Source organism: Dipodomys spectabilis, unplaced genomic scaffold (assembly GCF_019054845.1).
Source record: "Dipodomys spectabilis isolate Male_0828 unplaced genomic scaffold, ASM1905484v1 ptg000098l, whole genome shotgun sequence".
NCBI lineage: Eukaryota > Metazoa > Chordata > Mammalia > Rodentia > Heteromyidae > Dipodomys > Dipodomys spectabilis.
The window spans coordinates 11,571,242-11,595,138 of NW_024870775.1; the positions used below are offsets into that span (position 1 = coordinate 11,571,242).

Here is a 23,897-nt window from a genome sequence, read left to right on the forward strand (position 1 = left end):
ACAAAGGTAGGCCCAGGAAGAGGTAGGAGACTTACCCTGTCACCCCCACTTCTCAGCCTCTTGCAATCTAATGTTTCACCCCCTGGGCAGGAGTTGGTCCCCAGAAAGGACCAACTGAGGTAGATGCCATCCATTTGCTAGCATGGCTACATCTCTTGTCAGGTCCACTGTGGACCCCTGAAAGGCTGTGAGGTCTGCTCTCAGATGCTGCTGCCCCCACCCATTGGAGCCTGGGACCAGGAGGGCCTTATAGGGACAGATCACACACACATCAGGGTAGTTGCAGTCCCCAGGGGACCTGGTGTGTGTGCCAGGACACATCTGCTCTTAATGATGGCGCTCCAGTAATGGTTTTCCCCACTCACTGCCTGACCCCGTGCTGAGAAAAAGCAAGTAGAAATTAAATCAAATTTCAAATGTTAAACCAACCAATTAAAAAAAGCAATCACACGGAAACATGCATTTTTCAAAACAGCGTTGTTTATTCTGTCATAATTAATGTATGCAGGGAAGAGAATCTGGGCTCAGCAGGGCAGCCAGCTCCTGCATGGGCCTGGGTCTGGTGACACATCTGTGGCCCTATCATCTTTGAGGAAGCAGGGCCTGGGCACTGGTCCCGGCATGGTTGTGTGGCCAAGAGTTTTCCTGTCCCTCAGGACCAGGTTCCTGCTTTGCCAGCCTTCTTGGACCAGGGACTCGAGTGACTAGGGCTGGCTGGGAAGTTGAAATACCCGAGAGGAGCAAACTACTGGTCCTGTGGGCCTGGCCAGCCCCAGGTCACCCTCTCTCTCTCTGGCCCTCTCCCTCTCTGGCCACTAGCCCTGCCTCTTGCTCCCTTTTCCAAGAAGGGTCCTGGGCAGCCTGACTATGGCTCCAACCCACCTGTGCCTCTGCCTGGCCCCCACCAAGAAAGAAACATGTCTGCTCTTCCATGCACAAATGGGGTGGGTGCTCCTGTCAGCTGTGACTGTGCTGTCTGAGGAGTAGTCACAAGCCAGCAAAGGTCACAAGTGACCCCATCCGGGAGGGGTTCTGGAGGCCTGGGACACTTAACCAAGTGTCTAGGAAGTTTGAATTTCAGCCCCATCTGAGACACAGACAACCAGGCACAGATCCTCACACAGCTATTGCTGTGGACTCTGGGAGCACTGCTGGTGAGAAGGGAGGCACAGAGCACCATGAGGGCACCCCAGCTTCATCCAGGTCTATCTCTTACCTCTTGCTCCTTCTGGCCTCTCATCCTCCACAGCCCAGCCCACCTGTAAATGTAGCGGCCAAGGAGGGGTGATGTGTGATGTGACAGGCAGGCCTAGAGACAGCCAGGGCACTGGGGGGTGACCAGGAGAAACAGGACAAGCTGCCCTAGGAGGCACGCTGGGGTCCCACACTCCCACCCACCTTCAGGATGAAGGAAACCTATAAATGGCTCTTGAGGCCCTTCTAGCCACTGTGGTCTGACACCAGGCAATGGAGCCATCCCAGGACTACCTTGCACTCCAGACCTAAGGGGAGAAGAGAATCTGCTGTAGGGACTCCGGCACCAGCGGTGTGGGGCTGTGGCCTGTGCTTCCTCACTGCCACGAGCGATTGTTGGAGAAGCACCTCCGCTGAATTCTTCTTTATTAATGACGCTTATCTCTGTTCACACGGAGCTCAGTGGCTGCAGACGGTGGCGATAAACAGACAGCAAGCAGACCGAGGTGATGAATTATCTGCTCAATAATTAACAAATTAGCCGACAGCTGGCAGGGGGTGTGCTGTGCAAGTAGGTGCTGCTTGCTGTGTGTGCAGAGTTCCCCCACCTCCTTCCCTGGCATGGGAGGCTACCCAGCAAGGAGGTGCCATCTCCTCCACCCTCTGTAGCCCTCCCACCTAGCAGGGGCACAGGACAAGGCCTAGGGCTGGGCCAGTGGAGACAGAGTCCTCTGCTGAGGCTTACCTGTGGAGCCTGATTGGCATTTCTGATCACTCGGTAAGTCTGTCTAATACAGGCTGAGCACCCACCACCTTACATAGCATAGCACTCCATTCCAGCCCCCAGCAAAAGGTGGGAATTGAAGAACCCAAGAACATGCCACACATCCTATGACAGGGAAGGAGGCTAGGCAGGGACCAACCTGGGGCCAGAAGTGGGACCTGACATGCCTTCAGCCAGAGTAGAAGCAGATGATGTCCTCACCATCACTTCAATATGAGCCACCACCTTCCCACCTTCCCTGACCCCCCATCCTATCACCCAAAGGCACCCACTTCTCCCCAGGGCACCCAGAGGCCTCTGGACTGCCTGAGCCACAGGGCATGATGGGAGTCACAGGGAGCCCTATTGGAGGCCCTCAGCTGAGAAAGTTCACCTTAGCACCTGTGCTGTCACACTCACATGCACTGTACATGCCTGTGCGTGGCTGTCCAGTCATGGAAATGTCTGGTGAGGGCAAAGCAGCAAGTGTGGGGCCTTGCCAGGATTGGATATTTTCACACCCTCAAATGTACATGTTAAAATAATAACCTATAACCATATAACCAATAAATAATAACCAATAACACATGACGTATCATGACCCCATCAGAACTGGTAATCTGTGAACACCTCCCTGTTAGGAAGTTCAGTTATTTATAAGCCCCCTGGCATAAGATGTTTTTACTACAGCACCCAAAGGGTCTGTTAGCTTTCCATCACTGTAACACAATGCCCAAGATAAACAAAAGGAAGCAAAAGGAGCTGGGAATGTGGCTTAGGGGTAGAGTGTTTGCCTGCCATGCAGGAAGCCCTGGGTTCAATTCCTCAGTACCATATAAACAGAAAAATCTAGAAGGAGAGCTGTGGCTCAAGTGGTAGAGTGCTAGTCTTGAACAAAAGCAGCTCAGGGACAGTGCCCAGGCCCTGAGTTAAGCCCCAGGACTGGCAAAAATTAAAATAAAAAGAAAGGAGGCAAGGTTTATTTGGACTCATAGTCCCAGAGATTTCAGTCTATTGGACACTTGGCCCACTAGCTCTTAAGCTGTGATAAAGTAATGCATCATGACAGAAGCACATGGGAAGGGAAGCTTTCACTTTACTGTAGCCAGGAAGCGAAGGGCCCCAGTGTAATCCTCGAGGCCAGGCCCCATGACATCACTTCCTCCCATTAGGCCTGCCTCATAAAGTCTCTACCACCACTGCTCAGTCATGCTACAGGCTGGAGACCAAGACTCAACACATAACATTTTGATGAGTGCCTTTATAACATGTGCCTGAAAGTGGCAAGCAGCTAGAACAGGGTAATGTGTGGACTGAGGGTCTTCAAGCACCTGCTAGAAAAAGGATAGGTTACCAGATAGATCTTAAAAGGCAGTTTGGGTGAGGACTTAGGAGAAAGGAAGCAGGAGAGGAAAACTCAGCCTTTTGGAAGATACCCAAGCATCTTGTGCAGAGTATGGTGGAGGGAAAGGCCATCAGATGGGGTACAGGAATGGGGAGCATCTCACTGGACAGTGGGGGGAGAGGGAGACGTCCTGTCTCAATGTGCGTGAGCTGCACTCACACAGTGAGGTTTTGTGAAAACTAGCATGTGCTTCCAGGAACTGCTGCTTGACATGTGGATGGAGCAGCCTGGGTCCTTCACTGTTTCTGGGACAGGTGTGCCCAGGGAAGAGTGCTCAGCACTCAAAGTCAGAGAATCTGAGCACCTTGCTGTTGCAGCAAATGAGAACATGAGTTTAGAAGAGGACACCACAAGTGTAAAAGGGCCCAGTGTGGAAAGTTCCCTGGTATCTAGTGGACCCACTGATGGTGGGGAACCCAGTATGGATGGGACCTTTATGGGAAACAGCCAGCCTAAGCTGTCAGGGAAGGAGATGGAAGGCTGAGTGGTGGAATTGGACTTCCTGGATTTGACAGGACAGGCTGCAGAACTCAACTTCACTGGCTGTAAATGTGTGCAGTTCTTCAAGCCTCTAGACTCCTTGGTTTCTCAGTAAGGGACAGACCAAGTGAGCCTGCCCAGTAGGCTCAGGAGAGAGTGCCTCCAGCCAGAGGGGTGGTCCATTCCACTACTGGGTCTGCTGGGCCTGGCCCTGTTGGCTGTGGACTTGCTGGGGACCTTTGCTTCTTTGGTCTTCCTTCTGGAATGGGGGATCAGGCCACACCTATCCTACCATTGTGTTTCAGAAGCAAGAAACTGCCCTGGTACACACTAAAAGGGGAGACTCAATTCAGAGAGGACTCAATTCAGGACGACTCATATATTGAGTCTCTCCCATGTCTGTCTAGATGGCATCTGATGGGACCTGAATGTGGAAGGAGTTAAGACTTTGGAAACATTGGGATAGAATGTTTGCATTTTGCATGAGAGAGGGCTGTTGTTCTGGAAGAGCCCAGAGCAGGATGTTGCGGGCTGGAGTGGATCCCTCACCAGGCATCAGTGCCCTTATGATGGATTACAAGTGCTGCCCCACCTGTGAGGGGAGGTAGACAATGTCCATTGGCAGGAAGTCAGCCTTACTGGACACCTACCCATCAGCATCTGACCACAGACTCTCAGCCCCTAGCACTGAGACAACCACCCAGTCTGTGGACTGAGGCAGGTCCCATGGTAACAGAAGCCACCACAGGCAGGGCATCTGTACTGCTGAGCCTAGGCAGGTGCAGTCCTGCCAGCCTTGGAGGTTTGACACCTGGCTGTAGCTATGGAGGGCCAAGTGGGATGTTGCCCCTCTCCTGGGCGGCCCACTAGTAACAGATGTGGCCTCCACTGGCAAGTGGATGGAGTGGATAAATGTGCCTGGCGCTGTGATAGAGTTGGTAATTACACTTCACAGTGAGTGATGTTAACGTAAGAGGCGTCTCAGCCCACGGCCTGAGAGTCAGGATAAGGAGCTACCGCCAGCAGGAGAAGCCATTTATTAACCTGATAAATGACCAAAAGATAGGCTTTCTGGTCAGCTTCTGGCAGACCTTTCTGGGGCTTGATAACAGGGCTAAGCTGAGTCCTGTCAGGTGGCCCCTGTCCTCAGCTGCAGGGCCACTGTGGCTGCTCAGGGCAAGGTCACAAATGGAGGCTCCTATGTGGGCCTCAGCAGTCTGTACACAGGTAGAGTCCCATCTACCCCTGTCCTGGGCATGAGTGGAAGGAAAGTTGAGAAAGTAGGAGCCTGGTGACAGGCAGCTGTGCAGGCAGAAGAGCAGCCTGTACCTGTCCAGTTGGTCAGGACACACAGTTCAGGATGGCAGGGTCAGGCATACATGTGGCCCCCAGGCATGTCTAAAGAACTCCTGTTTCAGGGCACTGCTAGCACCATGCTTTCTCTCCTGGGTCTGTCCCCAAGGTCCCACCAGGATGGACTAAAGTTTGCTGAGATGCTTTGGTTGCTGCCGTGCCCCTGCCTGCCAGGAATGGTGGTCCTCTGGGAGGGTGGTAGCACCACGTACACAGAGCCTTCCCAGCAGGTTGTGCCATTGGGCTGTGGTACTTGACACGTTCCAGTCAGCCCGGGCTCCCCCACTGCCACTCCACCCCATGTCCTTAGGGCTTGTCCCTCAGGGCCCTCTCAGCATGTGCCATCCTTGGGGCCTCAGCACCTGTTCCTTCCTCACTCTCATGCCTACTCCAGGGTGTCGCTGAGGGCATCTGCACATTCATGGATGAGGGACCCAGAGCAGCGGTTGTTAGGCCGCCTGCTGCGGATGGACACCGGTGATTTAGCACTGTGATTACTTGCTAACCCAATACCTCACAAAGCTTTGTATTAGACTTTCCCCCTTTTCCTTCCAAATGCTTCTTGGAAATAAGCACCTGGGGCTATTGTACTTTATATCATTCACTTAATTAACTTTTAAATCACATAATGTCACCTAGACCTCTCTCCTGTGTTGGCTCAGGGCTAGGGTGGGGAGGCTTGTTCTGCCCACCAGCCTGTGCCCCCACCCCTACCCTCCACCCCCAGCTTCTACCCAGAATAAGGAAAGTCAGCAGCTCTCAGCCTGGAGGGTCCTCAGATCAGACCCCATGGGGAAGCTCCTGAGCTCCCTACCCAGTGTTTCTGGTTCTGTTGGTGTGGGTGTTTCTGGTGATGTCAGGGCCAGGCTCTCTCAGTCAGGGGACATAGTGATATCCATGGTCCAGCACTGGCCCGAGCCAGGCATGGAAGCCATGCAGAGAAAGCTCCTCGAGGATCTCCTCTTCAGGTAGCTGAGATGCATGTGTCCTTACCTCAGTGCTGGCCACAAACAGCTGTGTCCCAAGGAACAGCCCTCAGGCCTGCTCCACAGCCAGGACATCATGACAACCCGGGGTGCATGTCAAAGTTCAGCTCTAGGACAGGGTCTCTTGGCATCACCACCACACCACACAAGCCTGGTGACACCATACTTCCACTGCTCAGATGCTGCTGAAGGACCTCAGCGCCAAAGGTGGCCTCTGCCTTGTGTGCTTGTCCCACACCTGCACTTGCCCTGGGTGATGGGGGACTGCTGCCTCACCTTTCTCCAGAGCTGGGCAATGTAGAAGGGTTTATAACAGAAGAGAAGTCTCTGCCTCTTGGCACAGGCTGTTTTCTAGCCTCACTTCTCACCCTCTCCTCGTGTCTCCGCTGGCAGCCTGCTCCAGCTTCTTCCTGCCAAGTTGAAGGGTCATTTGTGACTTGCAGAAGCATCTGTCTGCTCCATGTGTTCAGATATCATGCCGGGTGGGTGGGTAGGTGGTTTGTTTGTTTTCTAAACTGAAAGTTTGAACTCTGAGAGAACCTCCCACTTGCTAGACTGCTGCTCTGATGCTGAGCCACACCTCCAGCCCTGTTTTTCTGGTTATTTTTAGGATACAGTCTTACTTCCCACCCTGGCACTGCGCCTGAGCTGCAGTCTGCCTACTGTAAACTTCCCACCATAGCTGGGGTTTCAGGCACTCATAACCAATGTCCAGCTTCCCTCTGTGGAGATTTTTCCACCTTGTCTGTCTTGGAACCATAATCCTTGCAATCTCAGCCTCCCAGGTGGCTTGGGAGGACAGATGCACACCATTGTGTCCAGCCATGAATTGAGGAGTCGCATAGACTTTTCTACTTGGGCAGTCCTCCTTTTCTCAACCTCCCAAGTAGCCCGGCCAGCTGGTTGGATTCCTCCTCTGATGCTGACTGCTTGTCATCATGGCGTCAGCAATAGCTGTTTACTGGGTGCTCAGTGTGTGCTAGGCAGTGCCATCAGCATCTTGCATCTAGGAGGGAGGTATGTGCAAGAAAACTGGGTGGGCCCGTGAACTCTCCACCAGTGTGGGGTTGAGTGTGTTCCTGTCCATGTCCAGAGCACTGTGGCAGCTTTCTTGTGGCTCTTCCTCCTGTTTCATAGGCTTAGGCCCTTAGCCAGGCGACATGGACATCCCACACTATCCAGACAAAGGCTTGCCATACCTGGGTCCCTCTGCTGTGACCATTCAGTCCTCACCTCCATACCTGTGGTGCAGGCTGTGCGTTACCACACAGGGTTAGAGTTTGGCTGAGATGTCCTGGGATTCCTGTGGACCCTGCTCTGTTTTCCCCTCCCTTCGTTGCATCCACCCTACTCAGCTACATGGTAGAGATGGAGTCTCAGGCACTCAAGGCTGGGATCATCTAGTTTTCTACCTGCCCAGGGACCCCAGATTGCCCAGGTGCTGGATGGCTTGGGCTGAGCCTCACATGCTCCCTTTGCTCCAAGCCACAGGGTGCGTGAGTTCTGACATCTGTGAAGCCCTCTGCCTGGCCTGGCCTACAGCACAGCCAAGTGTCAGCACTCACCAACACTGCAGCCACCATAGTGACACTACCTTGCACAGGCCAGGAACAGTCCCACTGGGAGCAGCAAGCTCAGTCTCCCCAGCTCAGGTATGTCTAGACCCTGCAATAACTTGGGTCACCCAGCAAAGGAGGTGTTCAAGCCCTGCCATAGTCAGGCAGCCAGAGGGACAGGGTCCCTGATGCTCATCTTCTGGCACCTGGTCTGCATCAGGCTAGGACAGGGCACCCACACACACTGATAGTCAGCCACTCCTGGTGAGTTCTCATTCTCAAGGCCTGGAGTAGCTCTGGCTTTAGGGACAAAGCAGGGAGCACAGTGGGGATCTCATAAAATCGAACTTTCTATTATGATCAGCAAGTGGTCAGTGCCATCTGGTATGGATACGGGCTGTCCTGAGCAGGAGTCTGAAGCAGGCTGTCTAGAAGTAAAGTACGCTGGTCCCTCTGGTCCCTCTCACTCTGGTAAGAGAGGCCTGCCCAGAGGATTTGGTCCAAATGAAGCCCAGAGGACTTGGTCTACACAAGGCTCAGGGGAGGTGCTGCCAGCCACTGTGGTCAGCAGCCACTCAGATCCTAGCAAATGAGAGTTGAGAGAAAATGCCTAGCAGAGTTGTTCTGGAAATTAGATTTTCCCCCTTAAGGTCACAGGCTCTACTAGAAAATTAACCAATATTTTCCTAATCAAATTGGGCTGCTTAGAGAAGAGGTGGCTGCCTGTCCAGCCCCTCTCATTAGTCTTGGAAGGTGGCAGCTCCCACGTGGGCTGTTTTATTACATAAGCCTCTCATAGCGGGCCCCTCTTGGTGGCCCATAGCCAAGGACTGGTGTCCCGGAAGTGGCCTTGAGCTACAGGACAACACTGTCTGCTGCCACCCACACTGCTGGGCCACCTGCTGCCCCCAGTGCCAGTTCTCTTGGGGTTTATGCTCCTTTTTTGTGCAGGCCTCACTAGCCACCTTAGGCCCAGCACCACCCCAGCCTAGGCAGGCATCATCTTGAAGACCTACCCACGAGATGTGGACTTAGTTCTGTCCAAACAGCCTGGACTGAGGAGACATGGGCCCCAACCAGCAAATCTAGGTCAAGTCCCAGCGTCCACCTGCACAGCCAACCTGCTGCTGCCATCTCTCCCCAGGGCCAGAGGGCCCTTTGTGAGTTCTAGTAACACAGTGGTTGAGCTGTAAGTATAAGAATTAAGAACTGGAAAGGCCCGAGTGGCCTCACTTAGAGGCTGAGCAACTATGGCGTGTCCTCACCCAGACAATCTTGCAGCAAATAAAAAGCACATCTGTGAGTAGTTCTACATAGAGCAGTGCTTCTTAAGTGCTGCTCAGTGAGAAAAAGCCAGGTACAATATCGCATAGAATTAGCTCTCTTCTGTCACACACTGTATACACATGGGTCCAGTCATTAGGGTGGTCCCCTGAGATCACATAGCCTGGTACCATTGTTGTCTTACATAAGGCACTCAAAGGTGTTTGCAAGTCTTCAAAGTCACCTACTTATGCATTTCTCAGGATGTGACCTTGTTCAGTGACACATGGCCAGGTGAGAGAATCTGCATACACCTGCTCACTTAGGTGCACACCCAGGTGCACAGCCAGAATGTTGCTGATTCTGAGTATATACCGCATGATTACCATGGACTGTTCTTCTCGAAAGTAGCACATTATAAAGAACATGTAGGTGTTAGGCTTGTTTGTTGGCCAGTATTAGGGTTTGAACTCACAGCTTCACACTTACTTGGCTTGCTTGTTTGGTTGGCACTTTACTACTTGAGCTTTTTCTGGAGTCTGGCTTTTAGTTGGTTATTTTAAAGATGGAGTCTAGTGAACGTTTTTTGTCCAGGCTGGCTTCATACCTCAATCCTCTGGATCTAGCCCCCTAAGTAGCTTGGATTACAGATGTGAGTCACTGGTTCCTGGCTCGGTATTGTTTTTGTTTTACCAAAAATGCAAGCAGCTGGTTGTTCTGAGACCTAGCCAGAGTTGGGAACTTGGGCTATCCTGCTCATGTGGTTCTGCTGGGCAGTCACCCCTGTGGATGACCTGGTTCCCATTGTAGTCCCTTTGGGTGCTATGGTCAACAAGGTCCTCTTCAAGGTCCCTGACTTGTCCCTGGTGACCCAGAATTAAGTGACTGCTTCTACCCTAGAGCAGGCATACGCAGGTGGCTTCCAAGGCTCTACCTGAGCCCCTCTACTGTTGCCCAGGGTGAGGCCTCTTCAAGGACAAGAGTACAGCCAGCAGTCCACATGCCTTCCCATCTCCCCTCCTGCTGTAGACAGAGTGCAAGGTATCTCACCCTGCCTTACCCTGGGAAGCAACAGAGAGAACAAAACAGGAAGTGGAGGAGTGCCAGGGTCCTGCTCTACCCTCTTCCCACACGTGTGCCCAGCACTTGCCATGGCTCGCACAGTGTGAAACTCCCTGATGCAATATCCTCATTCCAGTTCTTAAATAATGCCATCCTAAATAAAGCACACAGTGAAGTGTCTCAAGCCATCAGCTTGAGGCCCCTGAACAGGTGACTGCCCACATCTCTGTCCAGTGCATACCTGGCTGGCCATCAGCCACACATACCAAGGGCAACTCCTGGCTAAAGTGAACGGTGTCCTGTGTCTGGGCTGGCAGTGGTGACAGTCCTGCCCCCACCCAGGCTGCATGAGCAGCATTCAGGGAGGAAGGGAGGGGTCAGGTGTGCCTGGTCCCTGCCCAGAATATGCCTCTATCCCATCTGTCATGGTGGGCAGATACTGTCTTGTATGAGCCAGGCCCCACAAACAGTGCTGGGGCTGTGGGCATGGCTGAAGTGGTAGAGCACCTTCCTGACAAGCCCAGGACTCTGATTTCAAACCCAGTACAGTTGAACTGTTGATCCTAGGTCATCCTTGGCAGCAGGAGACACATTGTCGCGTGATCTTCCGGATACCTGGCCTGACCAGACATAGGAGCTGCCTTGCACAGTGGGAGATAGGTATGCAGTCACCGAGGAAGACCCACCAGGTCATACTGTGTTGTAAGGTACAGCCAGTGCTTGGTGTCCTCACTTCCCAGACAGGGAAACTGTGGACCTGCCTAAGACCTAAGCAAAAGGTGTTTCTATTAGCTTACATCACCCCATGCTTTGGGGAACTGAACAGTGAGGCTGCTGGGGGGCATTCAAGGCAGCTTGGGGCTGGTGGAACTTGGTCTGCAGCTCCCATGCAGGAAGGGCTGGGCCTTGGGGCCAGGTGGCATCTGTTGGTAGCTGTGTTGGGCTCTAGCAGTTTCCTAACTCCTTGCTACCACATCCATACCCATTCATCTGGGCAGGCCAGATGCCAGATGCCCGGTCTGCCCTCCCAGCACATTGAGATTTACCAGTGCTTATAAGTGGACAGTGACAGACTGGAGCTCAAAAAGATACGTCATCTTCAACACCCTGAATTGGGGGTGGGGGTGGAGTTGCTCTCCCAAGACAGGAACATCAGAGTCCTTTAAAAAGACATTTCTGAAATCAAATCACAGGACAGTACCTGCCGGATGTGAGGAGATGATTTGTATTCTATTCTTGGGGCCAAGGAGCAAATCAACTGCACAACATGTTTTGAAATTTCTTTTTTAAATGAATGTGGTCATGAAAATGTAGCACTATCAGCAGGTCGTGAAATCTCCCATTGCAAGATGAAGAAAATCCCATAATATAATTCGAGCCCCATGCAGCAGGTCTGAAAGCAAATAGCAGCTCCACACAGGCCGAGGTGCTGACCAGACAGATGCTCCACACATCTCACACACACAAATTGCATCCGGTCGGTCCTTCTTGCAAAGAATGAGGCCCTTCCTCCCCCCTCAGTTCCTGGGGTGGCGGGCAGCCCCTGACTACAGGTGGAACTGGCCTCCTTTCCTTTTATCCAGTTCCTAGTTCTAATTACCCTTTCAGGGGCAGATGGCTGCTTCCTAGACCATACCACCTTCACAGTGGATCTCCAGTTCCAGGTCACTCTGTTTCACATCAGCCTATGCAGTAGAACTCCTGAGGTGCAGACTCGCCTTCCCATTGTCTTTGGCATTACCCATCAGGGTGGCTATTGTCTCCTAGCCTTGCTTCCTGACACCCCTCAGAGCTCTCTTCCCCCCCCCCCCCCCCGCGCCCCACCCCTACCCCAGTTTCAGAATGCAACATTATATATCTTTGTGGAGTCAGAGCTCAGCTGTCACCAGCAAAGTCCAAGGTGCAGACTTCAGGGTAGTTTGCTGTCTGGCCTGTGATCAGCCTGGTGGTCATTGTGGACAGGAGATGGGTCTAGCTCCTCCCACAACTCTGGAAGTTTGACTTGTCAGCCACAGCCTAAAGCCACCTGAGGAAGTCACTCACATCGTGACATGTCACATCTCTGTGGTAGTGGGCACCACCCCAGTGTCTCCCAGGCCTTGCCAAGAGCCATACTGAGTAGCTGGCACATCTGTGTAACCAAAGGCAGGGACAGCTTCTCCTTAACTGTGGAGCTGTCTAACCTGCCCAGGGTCATTTTCTGGCTCTTGAACACCCAAGAACTAGAGGACAACACCCAAATGCGGCCTGGAGCTCATCCATCTTCCTAAAAGCGTGCTCCTTTCCACAATCCAGAGAAGTGCACGTCTTGTCTGGTTCTGAGCCAGCTGAGGGAGGTGGCGAGGGTTGTGGAACTGGCCAAGGTCAGAGCCATGGCCTCTTCCGCATTAACATTCTGTGCACTGTCCAAATGTGATCAAGCTCGCTTCAAAGTGGGAGGCCCAGCCTCAGTCTCAGCATCAGGAAAGCTGGAGGAGAGCTAGGCCTACTAGAGCCTCTGCCCTGACCCAGCATGCTGGCAGTGGGGGCTCAATTGCAAACTAAGCCCCTTTCCTAGCAAGGTACTGCTCTAGTATTCTGACCACCCCACATATCACAGGGTCTGTTCTGTAGCCCTTCCCTCGAGATCCTCCTGCCCGCCGGCAGAATCTGCTCCCTACTCTACATAGTAGAATCACTTACCAAGATGTGAGGTCACAAGGCCACCATGCTCTACACCAACCAGGGGTTCTGGGGGTAGACCAGGGACAAGGAAAAGCATGTACACTCATCAGTCCTCAGACCTCTGACAGCCCTGCTCACAACCTCGTGACAAGATGTGGATTATGGGGTCAGCCTGTGGGAGGCTGGGAGACTTTGGCCAAGATACAAAATTGAACTTGCTGGCCTTTTTTTTAAATTGCCTTTTAATCATCGTGAAATTTCACTGGTGTGGTACACATTCCAACAATAGGCCTGCTGGCCACTCTGCCCGTTCCCAGCAGCAGTGCCGTGTCAGAAAACCAGACTTCCCATGTGTCCCCCTCTCTATCCATGGCTATGGCAGAACCTGGCAGAAATTTGGAGGCTGAATACTGTTGAGGTTTCAGCTTTGCTGAGGTGAGTAGGAGTCAGCATGCATTTCAGTGTCACAGAGCTCTGTCTTTTGGGTGGGAAGTGACTTAGCTTGTCCTGTGGTGGCCTGAGCCTCTCCTTGACATGGCATCCTTGGCTCTCTCCAGGAAGACTGGGTCAGGACAAAGCCTACCATTTGAGAAATGAGTCTGGTGCCCAGGTCTCCACCCTGATCTTTGTTTTTGACTCTTTCATATTAGAAAGAATAAAAAAATCCTCCCAGCAGGAAGCATGCATTTTGGCAATGAGATGTTTTAATTGCATCTCAAAATAGCATTGCAATACAGAACATTAAACTGTGACTAACCAATTGTATTTAAGGAAGCCCTTGCAACCAGAGGTGGCCTGCTGATAGTCTGCCCACTCAGCCACCAAGGCACAGGGAGCTGCTGGTGACCCTGCAGCCTTGGGCCCACACCTGATCCCTCCCAGTGCCTGCCCCACATCTTCCTGCCAGCCTTGGGCTGTTGGGACTGTGCTGTGGGAGTCTTCCAAAGGAGGGGGAGCAGTATTCTGTGTCATTGATCGGCAGTCAAAGAACTCCAAGGCCAGGAAGGCAGAGAAGAGACCCAAAAGTGTACCCTACAAGGCTCAAAGCTGAATGAGCTAACTGGAGGAGGCGGTGTGGATGCCTAGAAGCATCCAGACCATGTGTCATCAGAGATGCAGTAAGTGCTCTTAGTGAAAATGCTCCTCCCTCCCCAGCCCTTGCCCGGGGCAGCTCCCCAAGGCTCCACACACCCACCAACCCACTGCAGACTGCCACAAAGCCAGGGTGGAGCTGAGCCTCAGACTTGTACTTCAAATTTGTCTTCCCTGTGGCATCTCAGACCCACCTCCAGCTACAGCTGAGGGAACCCTGAGTCAGTGTGTGCAATGAGCCTTGGACAAATGTAGATGTGGGGCCCACACACGTGCACAAAGCCTTCTGACACAGTCTAGCCTGCAGGGAACCATTCAGGTGTGCATTTGGAAAAAGTGCGGGGCAAGGCAGAACCTACAGCCAGCCATACGTGGGTTTTACAAATTCCCAGATGGAGGTTTTGCTTGGGAAGGATCCAAAGAGGCCCAATGGGTTTGTCCTAATCAGAGGCATTGGCTCCTTTCTAGTGCTTTGAGGAAACGGGCCCAGGGTTGACAGGCAGCGGGCATCTAGAACTGTGCACTCTCTTCCACACTTCCCTTTTCCGTGATCCAGAGTTTGTCATTGCTGATGCTGAGTGGACAGAGCAGAGTCAAGGCCAGCCTGCCAGCCAGGTGCTGCAACCCTGGTCATGGCTCTGCCTCAGCCCTCTGGAGTGGAGACCCAGTCAGAACTGCTGGGTTTCCAGCAGGGCTGCAGCCTGGCAGAAGCCAGGAGCCCAGGCAGGAAGGGCCTGGTGTGAAACACTGAATCTCTTGCCTCTTCCTTTCTTGTTTAATTACCGGCAGGGCAGTTGCCGAGCCGAAATGCAGCTTAAAAAGCCTTTGTGAGTAATTAGTGTCAGAAACACAAGATCTACAAAGCCATAAACTCACAGCTTGGTGATATTACCAAGTACTAATTAAAAAAGAAGAAAGAAAATTCCCTTTCATGATCAGATTCTCAGCCTTGCCAGAGATGAAAAACGAGGCAGTTTGTAGATGATTCTGTTGCCGGGGTGATGGGGCAGTCCATGAGCAACAGCAGATCTGTGAGGGCAGACAGGGGTCATGAGGACATCCTCATGACTTTCTGCAACTTTGAGGAAGGCCAAATCACCTACCCAGAAGAATGGATGGAAGTGCCCACGTCACAGGTGCTGACACTGCAACCTTTGCAAATCCAAGGGCTGGATGGGTGTGTAATACCCCGTGGGCCCTGATAGTCCGACTGGAGTCCAGAGACTGACATCACTGCCTCATGGGGCATGCTGCTGCAGGGTGAGGAGTCAAGCCCCACATGTCAAGAGGTGATTGTTCAGTGGGCAGCTTGGGGAAGGGGCATGAATGGCAGTTGAGAACTGTTAGAAGGGGAGACTGAAGTGGGGGAGGGAAGCAGCTTATATATAGGCCGCAGGTTTGGAGCAATGCCAGCTAACTTACTTGAGCAAGCTTGGAGAAAGGAAAGAGCAGCAGAGGAAGACCTGGGAAGTTAAGCAAGTTAAGCAAGAGAAGCAAGGAAAGACCTAGGAAGTTAAGCTTGGAAGTTGAAGAGAGAGAGCAGATGGAGAGTGAAAGGAGAGATAGAGAACAAGTTAGCAAGTGAAGAGAGAGAGAGAGCAGGGTAGAGAAGAGTTGACTACCGGGAAGAAACAAATTTAAAAGGGAAACAACAAGCCACCGGAAGGAAACTAATTAAAAGGGAAACAGCAGGAGGGGGAGAGAAGGCAACAAGCTACCGGAAGGAAACTAAGAAAACTAATTAATAGAGAGCAGGAGGGGAAAGAAAAGGGCAGGGCTGCCCTCTGGAGGCTTGGAGCTGTGGAGGTGTAGGGTTGATGGTTGGCAGACCAACTATTAGAGGGCAGGGCTGCCCACTGGAGGCTTGGAGCTTTGGAGGTGTAGGGCTGATGGTTGGCAGACCAACTATTAGAGGGCAGGGCTGCCCACTGGAGGCTTGGAGCTTTGGAGGTTGAGGCTGCTCTTGCCCTTTCTACTGTTAATAAAACCCTTGTTAATCTAACCATGCCTCGATGGATTGTCTCACTCTCTGGAGGTCATAATAGGTGCAACCAACAGATGTCACAGCAGAGCATTCCCCATGGCCGTCAGGGATGGCTGTTTCATAATCCCCAGCAGACCTGTCCATCCCACCTGACCTCACATGCACCCCAAGTGCAGGACCAAGAAGGCAGAGTGAAGTGGCTTTCGGTCTCCACACCCCCACCTGTTCTGGACACTGTCCCAGGGAAGAGCCCCAGGCCAATCCTGTACTGACCACAGCCCCCATCATTCACCTCACCTGACCCAACGAGCTTGTCCAGGTGGGAACTGGATGAGAGTCATCAAAGCACCTGGCCTGGAATCCTCTGGAGAGGTAGATGATGAGGAATGTGCTCAGCCTTTATCTCTTGGTGTCCAGGCCAAAGGGCCACCTGCAAGCTTGCATTACTCCTCGTCTCTGCTTGAGAAGTTGTAAGAAAGGCTTCCGGAGGAATCTGAACTGGGGCAGAACAAGCGAGTCCTGGGCCAGGCGCCAGCCGGGCTGTGAATAACTCCTGGTCTGTCTTCTGAGAAGCGCCACGCAGCCCAGCCATTGGGGCTGCTCCGCCACGCGTCAGACACAGCCATTTCAAGCGGCGAGAAGTGAAGCTGAGGAGGGCGCATCCTCGCCCCTCTGAAAGTCATGTCATTCACTGGGATATTTTTAACCTAGAACCAGAAAAATGTGACTTTTGGTGGTGGCAGAGGTGACAGTATGCTCTGGCAGCTTTGGCACAGATGGGCACCAGGCTGTCATTCAGGTCTACTAAGCCCATTTCAAACCCCCCAGAGCCACAGCTGCCCATAAAGTACAGCTGCTCTCAGCAGGGCAGGCTGGACCACTAGAGCCATCGCACCACCATCCACTGGCATGGTCCAGGGGCTGCTGTGCAGTCACCACCAGGCCCCCAGAATTATTCTGTAGTCATCTGACCTTCCTGGCTCTCTGCTTGCCCCCCTTGCTCACTGAGGTCAGGTCCAGCCGCAGCTATCATGTGCCTGAGTCTATTGTGGGAATGTCTGCTGTGTTGGGCAAAGGGAGTCAGTCTGTGGGGTGGGAAGAAGTCCCCTGACAGCCTTGCCTGTCAGAGCAATTTCCCTGGTGCCCAGACCCACACAGGGACTGCCCCTCCCCCCCCACGGGGGTCCTCCTCAGGACCAGGAGGTGAGGCTGGGAGGACCTCTGGCTGCTGGCCATGTGTGACCTACAGGTTGAATGCCTTGTGAGATAGGTTCCCAGGGAGGCAACCTTTGCACCCCCATGTCTATGGCCTGGGGTTCCTTCACAGCCCATCTCTGAATGGCTGTGTGGTACATGAGCAGTGGGCTAGGCTGCAGAGCTCTGAGGCTCCCACAGGTGACCCAATTAAGTAGAAGTCAAACTGGGGGGCTCGTGCCTCTAATCCTAGTCCAGGAGGCTGAAATCTGAGGATTGTGGTTCAAAGCCAGCCTAGGACAGATTCTGTCCATGAGACTCTGTATCTCCAGTTAACCAACAAAAATGACAAAATTTCAATCACCAGTACTGGCATTAAAAAAAAAATCAGGCCGGGCACCAGTGGCTCATGCCTGTAATCCTAGCTACTCAGGAATCTGAGATCTGAGGATCGCAGTTCAAAGCCACCCAGGCAAGAAAGTCCATGAGACTCTTATGTCCAATTAACCACCAGAAAACTGGAAGTGGTGCTGTGGCTCAAGTGGTAGAGCACCCACCTTGAGCTGAAGAGCTGAGGGACAGCTCCCAGGCCCAGAGTTCAAGCCCCATGACCAACACAAAAGAAAAAGAGAAAAAGTCAGGTAAAACTAGAAAATACAAACTCCAAAGTAATTCAACATAATAACAGAGTAAGAAAGGACACCCATTAGACTGTGTCAGTAAAAGAGAAAAAGCATATGAAAATCCCACCACACATGGCTCAAGAAAACTCTCAGCAGAGTAGTATTAGATGAGGAGGAGTCCCACAGCCTGAAGAAGGGTACTTAAGTGGCACTCAGTGGACCCTATTACTGCTTAGGACCAAATGATTCACCCTCAGACCAGAGGAGAGTGCTCACTATCACCTCTTCTCTGCACCTGTTGTGGAGGTATGGCCAGCTACATAAGGCAAGAAAAAGAAAATAGCCAGGGATTGTGGCACACACACCTATAATCCCAGATACTCCAGAAGCAGAGACTGGGAGGATTGTAACCTGAGACCATCCCAGGCAAAAATAAATCACTATTTGAAATAAACTTAAAAGCAAAAGGGAGGGGGACCTGGCTCAGTTTTAGAGCACTTACCTAGCAGGGCCCTGGTCCTGTAAAATGAAAAAAAACAACATATCAAATTTGGATGGATAGAAGGACAAGTACCAGACTCAAAGACATTGCTGTATGGAAGATTCAATACTAGGAGCTGGGTTTTGGTGGCTCATACCTATAATCCTAGCTGCTCAGGAGGTTGAGATCTGCGGATCCTGGTTCAAAATCAGCCCCAGCAGGAAGGTCTGTGAGACTTTTATCTCCAGTTAACCAACCAAAAAGTTGGAAGTGTGTGGCTCAAGTGGTAAAGCACTAACCTTGAGCAAAAAAAAACTCAGGAACAGTGACCAGGCCTGAGTTCAAGCCCCAGGATACACACACACACACACACACAATTTAAAATGTACAAGGAAGCTGCTGGTACCAATATCAGATGGAGTTGAGCAAGGTTGCAGAATGCAAAGGCCAATATATAAAAGAATTGTTTTTATATACTAGCAACAGACAAATTAAAAAGTAATGTCTTCTATCATATCACAATGTGAAATACTTAGGAATAAATGGAGAAAAGATGTGAAACACCTGCTCGTACAAATGAGCAGCCATGGCTCAGAGAAAGCATTCAGAGCTGGGAGATGGATTGTGAATACGCCAGTATGCCCCAGGGTGATCTGGAGTCGGCCTCTTTAGAAGCTGAGCACGCCTCTGCTTTTGTGGAAAGTCTGAATCCGAAGATAGTGAGGTCTTCTCAGCCCGTGATACTGGAAGGATGGGCTCTCTATGTGCACAGAAAAGGAGAGAGCCTGTACCATATCCACAAGCAACTCAAAATGGACTGCACACGTAAGTGTAACACTGTAAAACTTCCAGAAGGAAAAACAGAGAAAAGTCATTTTCCTAGTAGGACACTAAAAGCATTCTCAACAAAAGAAAGTACTGATAAACTGAATCAAAATTTAAAACTTCTGCTTTTCAAAGGACACTTTAAAAGAAGGAATGGACAAGCTACAGCACAGAGGGAAAGATCTCACTGTTTACATCTGAGGGGGGTGGGGGAGTGGGTTATAGCTAGCATATCTAGAAAACCCTAGAAATTAAATAATGTAATTTGCCAAAGCATGGCAAATCTCAACACCATCTGTCATGAGGGAAGTGAAAAGTGTGTGACACCATTACCCTCCTGTGAATGGCTGGATGGGAATGCCTGCCACGTCCTGGGGAGCGTGTGGGGACACTGGTACCTCCTGCAATGCCGTGTGTACTAGAGAATGGGGCAGCCAGTGGAAGCAGTGCTACACACACACACACACACACACACACACACACACACACACACACACACACACACACACACACACACACACACACACACACACACACACACACACACACACACACACACACACACACACACACACACACACACACACACGATCCAGCATCAGATGGATTTAGCCAAAACAGATGCACGTACAAAGGCACGCACTGATTCCTACTTTGGTCATTATTTTCTTCTCTTCACATTGGATCTAATTTACCTTCTTCTGATTTTTTTTAGCTCCCGTCATTGGTTTATGGCCTTTTCCTTTTTGAATATAGACACATTTGGTGCCATGAATTTCCCTCTGATTTCTGCTTTATTAGCATCCTGGCACTTCTGGCATTTTCTTTTTATTCTTTTTCAGGTCACGTTGCTAATAATATCCCTTTTGATTTCCATGTGACCCAGAGGTTATTTAGGAGTAAGTCACTTCATGACTTAGATACTTTTTAAAGTTCCAGATACTCTACCACTAATGATTTCTAATGTGATTGCCTGACAGAGTATAGCGTTTGATATGGATCATTAAGTTTGTTGTGTTTGGTTTTAGGGTCCACGGTCTGGTATGTTCTGTGAGTGAGCTTCCTGAAAGGAAGGAGTACAGTTCTGAAATGTGGCATCAGTGTCGGGAGATGGAGTTTGCTGCTGGTGGTAGTATTGGGGCTTCCACGCCTCCCCAATGCTCCACTTTCCTGTCCTATCAGCTACTGTGAGAGGAATGCTGCCATCTCTGATTGCACATTTCACTAGAACCTTGTGCTCATAATTCCTCTGAGGCCAGGATCTGAGCACATGGCTCCACTCTGGGTCTCTTGTGGGCTGCCGTCATCTAGGTGTCTGTAAAGAAGGATTGGCCCTAGACTCACACATGGTTGTCAGCAGATTTCCTTCCTCATGAGTCACTGATTCGATAGCCTCACTTCCTCAGGACAGGGCTAGGGGCCACTTTCACTTCCCTGCCACATAACCATGTACGAGGTGGCCACTGGCTTTATCAGAGCCCTAAGAAGCAAGGATGGCAGAAGCAGTCTCATACTGAGTATAAGTGACCTTAGAAGACCCACCCAAGTATTTGTGCCATATCTAAGCAGAAGCAGAGGAACTAGGGCAGAGGATCCACCACACCCCCATCTCCAGCCTCTGCTTCAGGGGCTCCAGGTATCCATGGTCAGCCATGTGACATGGTGCATCAGTAGGCTGATGCACAGTCTCAGTGTTTTGTTTGTGTCACTGATCTTTCTCTATATGTCCCATGTGCTCTGGTCTATCCACTGTGGGTCTCATCTCACAAGTGTCATTTTTGTCTTTAGACCAGCTCAGCTCTTTTCTTTTTTTAATTGTGAAAATACCATACAGAGTAGTTACAATCACATGAGCAAGGTAATGAGTACATTTCTTATCAAGCATTGTTGCCTCCTCCTTTGTTTCCCCTTATCCTCCCTTCCCATCTCCATTTCCCACCCCCTTTCCCCCCCACTCCCCGCCGCCTTCCTCCAAGCACCAAAGTTGTAAAGTTCTTTTTTTGACATAATGTCTTGTACATCTCATTGTTGTAATGGGTCAGCTCAGCTCTTTTCTGTATTTGTTATATGTCACTCGGTGTCAGTCCCAGTGCCATCTGATTCTGAGATCGATGTCTTTCAGGAGTCCATCAGTCTTTCAAGATGGACTCCTTCTCCCTGTGGATCATGCTGTCCTGACTGTTTACCTGGTGTCCATGTGCCCAGTGACCAGCAGTGGATGCAGGTACCATGGACCTCACCTGGCTGGGTGTAGATAATCCTGTGGTCCTGAGAATACTCTCCAGCCTTGCTCGGGGATGCAGTTAAGGTACTCAGAGTGAGTTTGGTCCTTTCAAGTCATGGTTTAAGGTTAATGACTATCCAAGTAGGATTTAGGGCTCACTGTTCCCAGCTCCTGAGGTAAGATCCTCTTTGTGTCTGTTCAAGCCCTGGGAGGTGTCAGGCTCTAGCACAGCTGATTGAGGTGGTAGGCACTGTTTCCAACCCTGGAAGAACTTCAGATGCTGCTTTTGTGGGTTCTTCTCTCTAGTCCTTTGTGCTTTTCCTGTCCTCAAGTAGTTTCCCTATTCTCGAGCTGATCCATTCTGACTCCCTGCATGATTCTCTCTACTTCCTGCTCTCCACACTGCCCTGCAGCAGTGGCCATCTTGGCTACCCCGGCTCAACCCTGTCTCCTCCACCAGATTCCGCCCTTTGTCCCCTCTGGTTTAGTGACTGTGTTGTGTACCTTGTGTCTGGTGTTTTGGCTGTTCCAGATGGAGAGGGAACCTGCCTCTCTGTCCCTCTTGGCTGGGAGCCTGCCGAGCATAGCAGCCAGGTTGTCTCATCTGAGCTGCCATCAACCCCCTGAGGGAGGGCAGCCAGTGTTTGTGACCAGTTCACTTGGAGGAAACTCGAGCTCAGGGAAAGAAGAGCTAAGAGTCTTAGAGCAATTAGAGCAAATGAAAAGGACACCCAGGGTTTGTGCCAGGCCTCTGCATCTCTGCCACATCTCATGCCAAGCATGGTGGCTCCTTGAAAATAACTCCAGAAACCATTTGTGCCAAGGGTCCCCAGTCCCCACATCTAGGACATGGCCATGGGTACCATTCTGTCCCACAGTCTTCCACTGCTCCTTTTTCCACCTTCTTTGGCTCTGGAGTCTTGCCACTGCAGCTGACCCTCAGGATCCCCATCTCTCTCCCCTCCTCACCTGGTCCTAATTGCCCCTGTGTCCATCCTGAGACTTACCAGAATTGACCGCCAGGCTATCCACACACCCCAAGGGCTGCAGGAACAGCTGTGAGCAGCTCTAAAATGGATCCCCACAAGGAAGAGGAGTGCTCATAAATAGAAGGCGGGTAATAATAATAATTGTTGGTTTGTGCTTCATCTGGGCTGCTGGGGCCCAGCCTTGCCCTCCCCGCGTGAGGCTCTGGAGGGAAAGGTCACCCCTAGCCGAGACGGTGAACTCCCAGCGTGGGTATAATTAGCACAGGCCGTGTTGGACGCCTGCCTTGGCTCACAGCAGCAGGGTGCTAGGCGGCTATTCTCGGTGCTGGACGTGCCTTTTTGCCACTTCCCTCTCTTTGGAACTTTGTGCCGGACACTCATCTTCAGTTTTGTCCCGCTTGTCCTCACCCAGCCACTGCCTGGTCCTTGTACTCAGCTTCTGATGGCAGTGTCTTGGGACAGTCCCAAGGGAGCAGCCCACTTCCCCCAATGCATCCATGCACCCTGGGCCGAGCCCAGCTGCTTGGCAGCTTGTGGCAGCCCCACTGGGCATGCACGGGTGCAGGCCAGGCCATAACAAGTCACCAGGCCCTCCCAGCCCCACTGAGACTAATGGCTAGCTCTCCATGTCTTCGGGAGAATTTCCTCCACTCCTGTCAGTGAGCCTGATACAAGCATAGGAAGTCAGGGTGGGTATCCAATGGACATAGAGCCTCAGGTGTTGGGCAGTGGTTCTACCAGGCCAGTACAGTGGCAAAGAGGAGAAGAGTATGGTGGATGTGCCCGAGTTTGAGACAGGAAGACTGCTGTACACACAAATAGCAGCTGGGACATGGCTGTGGGTGGAGAGCTTCCAGTGTGCTGGCCCCTGGCCATGCACTTGCTGGGGTGATCTGGGGCAGTCCAGGCTCCAGAACATCAGCCAGGCATGCTACAGCCCTTATGGACCTTGCTGCCCTCTTGTTTTCCCACATGAAGTGGTCACCTGCCTCTCCCTACCCCTCCCTCCCATATGGCAGCCATGCCACTCCCCAGGCTCAGAGCACCATTGTGGAATGTGAGACAGAAGTGCCTGGGCTCAGGACCAGATGACACCTGGAACAGTGTCTGCTTAGTGCATGGTGCCTGCACACACACAGCCAGCGTGCCTCCCTGGTCGTAGCTGGGCTTCTTATCACATGGGGGGCTAGTTTAGGAAAGACAGTTGACTGAGAGCAGGTGTGGGTCTGAGGGTGCCTGGACCAGGACAGTATCCTGGTGGGACAATGCCTGGCCTCTGTACCCTGGTCCTTCCAGCTCCCTGAGCTCTATCCTGGGGACAAGCCCTGTCCTACAGCAGGCAGGTGGTGTCAGGTGGTGATCATAAAACAGTATAGTACATAGGGCTGGCACCTGGCCCATGTGCCAGGGACGCCAGGACAGATCTTCTAGAGGGGAAGCACATGATAGGAAAATCTAGTCCTGGGCCAGGTTTGCACATTGTGAATGTCCCCTCAGCCATGCAGGCTTTCTAAAAGCATTGGCGCAGTTGTTATAGGTCATGGTCCATGGTGGCCTATGAGGTCACAAACAAGGTCTTCCCTGTGGAGCGTGTGGTGCACAGAAAGCACCTGCCACCCCCATTGACACTCCCCTACACACACCTCCTTTGACACACTGTAATGGTCTAATTAGATTGGAGTTTGAAAACAAATCCCTCTCGTCCAGAGTTGGTTCTTCCTCTGCGTTTGTTGAGCTAACAGTCTATAATCTGTCTAGA

The 23,897-nt window shown here is 51.7% G+C and overlaps 1 protein-coding gene across 3 annotated transcripts in view; it reads left to right on the forward strand.

Annotated features, from left to right (window-relative positions):
* Mad1l1 (mitotic arrest deficient 1 like 1) overlaps positions 1-23,897 on the forward strand; it is a 299,059-nt gene that overhangs the window by 269,120 nt on the left and 6,042 nt on the right. The window lies entirely within an intron of this gene.